Source organism: Heteronotia binoei, chromosome 11, assembly GCF_032191835.1.
Source record: "Heteronotia binoei isolate CCM8104 ecotype False Entrance Well chromosome 11, APGP_CSIRO_Hbin_v1, whole genome shotgun sequence".
Lineage (NCBI taxonomy): Eukaryota > Metazoa > Chordata > Lepidosauria > Squamata > Gekkonidae > Heteronotia > Heteronotia binoei.
The window spans coordinates 17,528,259-17,534,258 of record NC_083233.1 but is presented as its reverse complement, the minus strand read 5'-3'; the positions used below and the strand labels follow the sequence as shown (position 1 = coordinate 17,534,258).

The 6,000-nt window shown below is 48.7% G+C and overlaps 1 protein-coding gene across 1 annotated transcript in view; it reads left to right on the top strand.

Annotated features, from left to right (window-relative positions):
* Positions 1–2,677: 2,677 nt before the first annotated feature.
* The window catches only part of LOC132579566 (fibronectin type-III domain-containing protein 3A-like), a 115,672-nt gene continuing 112,349 nt past the window's right edge, over positions 2,678–6,000 (top strand). The window contains exon 1 of the mRNA XM_060250021.1: positions 2,678–2,695. The gene's annotated coding sequence lies outside the window, so the exon portion shown is untranslated. The remainder of the gene's footprint in view (positions 2,696–6,000) is intronic.

Below are 6,000 nucleotides of genomic sequence, written 5' to 3'. Positions count from 1 at the left end.
CCCCTGTTTCAGACCAACGAAAGTTGATTCAAGGTAGGACTCAAAATTTGTTCTACTGCTTGCTTCATACCAACACGGCTGCTCAACTAGATCTCTCTCTAGAGGGTGTCTAGAGTCTAGACATTCTGTACGCGATCAGAGGCACTCTTCTTGAATCATGAGTTCCGTGTGTGTAGAGATTCCAAACTGGTTCCTTAGATCACAGGAACCACTCGGAGCGGGGGTGGATCTCAACTTTCGGCGTGCCTACTCGGGAATAAATCCCGCTGACCTCAGCGGGGGTTTCCCTTCTGCCTCCAGAGGAACCGGCCCTTTGGAATCCCCGAATTCCTCCCTCCCGAGCAGCTTTTCCCCGGAGTCCCTCCCCCTTCCCCAGCTGCTCCGCAACCGCATTCGCTTGCCGAGCCCGCCCGCGCCGTTTCCCCTCCGTCTTTTCTCTCTCTCTCTCTCCCCCCCCCCCCAGTTCTCGGGCTTCGGAGGCCGAGTGCCGCGGCGGCAGGGCGCATGCGCGCAGCCCGCATTCCATCATGGCGGAGCCGTCTGACTGGGGCTGCTGCGACGCTTCGCGGCGCCGAGCCTGAGGCGGCGGCTGAGGCTCCCCCACCCCCCGCCCTCAGCACCTCCTCGCCGGGTGAGTGCCCAGGGAGGCCTTGCGGCGGACCTCACCCTTCCTCGGGCCTTTCTCTTGGGGAACGGAAGAAAGTCTCTCGGGAGGGGGGGGGGCTTAAAATAGGGTGGGAGGGAAAGAGCCTGAGGAGGAGGGGGGAGGTGCTGGAATTGAGCGAGGAAATCCGGGATGGGCGGGGCCAGGCGTTGGGGGCGGGGCCAGTCTCTCCGCCTCCGCCGTGCGGCTCTTCTCCCCTGATCCCCTCCCCCCTCTTCGGCCCCCCCCACCCCACCCTTAATCCTCATCCCTTTGACCCCCTCGACCAGGGGTGGCCAAACTTGCTTAACGGAAGAGCCACAGGGAATAAACATCAGATGTTTGAGAGCTGCAAGACATGGACGCAAGATGTTTGAGAGCCACAAGACAGGAAGGCAGGCAAATAGATGGGGGAGAGAGGTGGAAAGAAAGCAACTTTAAATGCATTCTCCAAGCTGCTATATGGCTTGGTTTGGAGAAAAAGATGATGATATTGGAGTTATATTCCGCCTTCCACTCTGAGTGGCTCACAATCTCCTTGACCTCCCTACCCCCACAACAGACACCCTGTGAGGTGGGTGGGGCTGAGAGGACTCTCCCAGCAGGTGCCCTTTCAAGGACAACCTCTGCCAGAGCTATGGCTGACCCAAGGCCATTCCAGCAACTGCAAGTGGAGGAGTGGGGAGTCAAACCCGGTTTGCCCTGATAAGAGATAACGCTTAACCACTACACCGAACTGGCTCTCTTAAAGTGTCATAAAAGGAGAAATGCCTTCTCCAAGCCAGCTGACAGTGGCTTCAAGAGCCACACAATATGTGACAAAGAGCCACAAGGGACTCCTGAGCCGCAGTTTGGCCATCCCCGCCCTCGACTATCGTTTTCCCTTTAACCCTGCCTGCCTAAACCAATCCCACCCTCTTATCTTAATCCCGTCCCCAGCAAATTGACACCCTGGCCCCACCAAATCCCCACTCTTGGCTCTTCCCAGACCACCTCCTCATTCTCACCCCCCCCCCCCCGCAGCTGACCTAGAAGCTGAGCTTTTTTTTGAGGACTGGGAGTGGAATAAGAGGTTCCCCTACAGATGTGACTGAGATGGCAGTCTAGAAGGAGGTTAAAGAAGAGCTGAGAGTGATGGTTATGGGGGATCAGGGGGAGGTCACTTTGCTGGGGATGGGGTTAAGATAACAGTTGGGAGGATATCAGTGGGAAAATTGGGAGTGGTTAGGAGGTCAAGATGTGTGGGGATGTCATGGCGACACACAGAAGGAAGGAACTGAAAACCTGGGGGATGTGGGTACAGGGATTGGGGGCAGCAGTAAGTCGTGAAGTGAAAAGGAACAGGACACTAATGGGGATGATTTGGGAATAGGTGAGGCTACTGGTATCTGAGAAATGGGCCTGCAAGACTCTCCTGTGGGCCGGATTATGTTGGCTGTCTAGAGATGATGGACCGGAGGGGTGGATGAAATTCGTCTGCTTTGAGTGCTGAGTGTAAGGTTGTTGAACCGAGCCATGCAAAAGATGTCAGGGCTGTTGACGCCTGAAGTAGAACCTTTTATCTGAAAATACAGGTAGATAAACGGGGAAGCAGGCTGTGGGGTGGGAGGGCCTGCCGGGGGGGGGGGGGGGGGCTGCATGTTGGGATGTGTTTCAGAACTGGAGGGCTGCCTTGGTACCCCAAATCCTGTTTTAATGGATCAAGCAATGAAACCCCAACTGCATCTCTCCCCCCCCCCCCCATTTAAACCATCAAGCCTTTTGCAAGGCAGTTGGTGCAGAATTGATGTTGCTGTTTGTTTTGGATAAGATTAACTTTAGGAAGAATATTGGGTTTTTTTTTTCTGATTACGGTTCCTGCTAATTATTGGTTAAGGGGCTAGAGGAGGTGATGTCTTTCCTTCTCAACTCTCTTCCCCACCCCCTTCCCCCGATGCTGCTGTATCTGAATGCCACGTAGCCTTCTAGCTATTTCCCTTTGACTGGAGTGAGTGTATAGCCACTAGATACACAACACCTCCCCCCCCCCCCGGTTTTTCTTGTGGTGAAAAGGTAAGTACAGTGAGCAGCGGCTCTAGATAGACAGTATTTTACTCTTTCCTGCTTCCTTGCTTTAGTGTGTGTGTGTCTGTTTGTGTGTGTGTGGAGATCGTCATTAGTCAAGGCGAGGATTCTGTCGTGACTGTTCTTTAGTTGGTACCTGCCGAGAATTGCTGTCCTTAGACTTTGCCTGTACTCAGTTATTCAGGTTGGGGGGGGGGTCATTTGATGGGAATCCTTGTTTCTGGAGCAAGACTATTTCTTACAAAACCCCATCCCCAGCATATGGTAAGTAGTGTGCATTTCTGAAATCGTGCCAGTTGGCTGGGGGCGCAAGGCTGGCAGGTGTACTTAGCTCATAGTTTTCAGTTTTTCCTGTTTGCAGGCATTTCTGTTTCTCAGCTTTTTCAGTTTTTTTATTTTTTTTAGGGGGAGGAGAAGGTTTATATTTTTCAGCTTTGCACTTAGAACCTTTAATGATATGTCCCTTTGAGTTTCATGCCAGTGTTTTCCTGGTCCATTTTTTGGAACGTTTCAAAAATTGCTGACAGTATATCCTTTGGTCAGGCATTTTCTGCTGATAATACTCAAGCATATGCGGGGGTGGCAAGTTTTGTAATCTAAAACAAATGGAGGCCATACCTATCTATACACATCGCATCAGTTGCCTGGTGAAAGAAACTCAAGTGATTATAAATATTTCACAGCTCTTGTGCTTTCCAAGCAGTCTTGAGTGATACCTGCCTCAATTTATAACAGGAGTGAGAAAGGAGGAGGGACTTAAAAATGGAAAAGTCATTATATTTCATTGGATCCAAGTGATAATGCAAGGCATCTTGTGCTTGCTGAAAAAAGCAGAGTATGATCTTTGAATCTGGTATTTCACCTTATCAGTCCAAGACTTAAAAAACCTTTGGAATGCATGTCATTGGTCCAAGCTATTTTTAATTTATCCTATGGGTGTGTAAATTGCATTGTTTTGGTGTGTTAGAATCATTTTTTCTGTTTAATGAAAATCCAAAAGCTGGTGAAACACATAGCGTTGGAACTTGGTAAGTTCCTGGTTAATGTCTCAGCTGAGTCATGAACTTATTGGGGGTGTTCCCTCTAAGCCATGGAGTCTTGTGAGCAAAAATTCTACTTCATGAGCTACTGGCATCAAAGTTGTGAGCTACTGCACAAATTAGTTTGCTCTGGGGCTATTTTTCCTGAGCTAAGACAAAAATGTGTGAGCCAGAGGCCATAAATCTGTGAGCTAGCTCGCACTAGCTCAGCTTAGAGGAAACACTGGCGGTGGGAGGACTCTAGATAGGCTATTCTGTCAGTCCTCCTCCACAGTTAATTGGAGGAGGGCCCTGCCATTTTGGGCTGTTGTGATGATAGTCTGTGAAGCTCTGCAAGTGCTTAAGAGAAGTGCCAGATAAATATCAGTTTTATTAGGTTTGTATCTTTAGAGCAGCATGCTATGGTTCACAACCACCTTGTGATGTAAACTAGGCTGAGTGATAGTGATTTGTTTCAGCAGAGATTTGAATTTCAGCTGCATGCATTAATCTCACATGCCCATACCTAATTTACTACACTGCACCACTAATACTTCACTAATACTATTATTAGTTCTGTTCTCACTAGTACTATTATTAAAATATAGTGGTCTCTGAATTTCTTGGAATGCATTATCAAACTCTTGCAGAAAGTTAACTCTTCAGACAATTGGACTTGACTATTGGGCAGCAGTGGTGATCCTGCTGTAATGCATGCATCAATTAATATCTGTTTATATTATTATTATCATCCCTCCACTGTAAAAACAGGGCTCAGGGTGATGTATGATATAAGGCATAACCAAAAATACATAAATTTAGACAGTTAAAAACACAGTAAAACAACCATCCTCCAAAAACATGCTAAAAATAACCAGTTGTGTCACTGCCTCACAGGAAAGGCAGGGAGTAAGGATGCCAGTGGATGGAAATGTTGTCCTCAACCAAATATGGAGGAATATCTATGCCTTACAAACCCTGCAGTCTGCAGAACTGCAACAGGCCCCTCAGGGCACGGATGGTACTTGGCAGATTGTTCCACCAGGGTGGAGCCAGGACAGAGGGCACCCTGGTTCTGGTAGAGCAGGGGTAGCCAAACTTGATTAACATAATATAGAATAAACATCAGTTGTTTGAGAGCCACAAGACATGAACATCATGTGTTTGAGAGCTGCAGGAAGGAAGGAAGATAGGGGAGGGAGAAGTGGAAAGAAAGTAACTTTAAATGCATTCTCCAAGCTGTTGGCTGGCTTGGCTTGGGGAAGTGATTTAAAGGGAGAAATGACTTCTCCAAGCCAGCCAATGGGACAGTGGGGTCTTCGAGAGTCACACAATATGTGTGAAAGAGCCACGTGTGGCTCCGGAGCTGCAGTTTGGCCACCCCTGTGGTAGAGGATGGCCAGATGTGTTTCGAGCTGGCGACCACCAGTTTCACCAAGCGTAATGATTTTCTGGGGGTATGCCAGGAAAGACGGTATGCCAGGAAAGATGTGGGTCTCAGACCATTCAGGGCCTTAAAGGTCAATGCCAAGACTTTGAGATCTGGTATTCCACCAGCAACCAATGCAGCTCACCTAACACAGGTTGAATGCATGCTGTTTGCAGGTGAGGATCCATACACTGCCTGTGCTGGTTGGAGTTTCTGGGTCAATTTCAGGGGTAGTCCTACGTAGAGCAAATTACAGTAATCCCGTCTGGAAGTGACTGTTCCATGGATTACTGTGGCTAGATCAGGGCGGGACAGGTAGGGGGCCAGTTGTCTGACCTGGCACAGGTGTTAAATTGCTGTTTTGGCAGCATTTGTGGCCTGGACCTCCATAGATAGGGAAGCATCCAGGATCACACCCAGTCTCTTGACAGTAGGTGCCGGCCTTAAGGGCACACCATAAAGGGCCGGAAATCGGCATCCCTGACCTGCCTCCCAGAACCAACATTTTAGTAGGAATCAGTCTCAGCCAGCTGTTTCGACCATCCCACCAAATAATTCCATCCCAATAAGTAATCCTGTCCCATATTTTTCAGGTTTATAATCCCACCAAACTCTGAATTGTGAGAAGTGAGTTGTGTTTATCTCATTTGATTCTTGTAGTAACCCTAAATAGGTTGTTAGGTTGAACGCAGTTAGAATGGTGGCTGGGTCAATGACACCGAATTGGCTTCATAGCTCTGTGGGGAATTGAACCCTAGATCTGCCTGCTCTAAGCCCAGCACTCTGTTTTTCTACATCACAGTGCTACTGGTAGTATTAAGTTTACAGCTGGTTTGGTTTTTGTT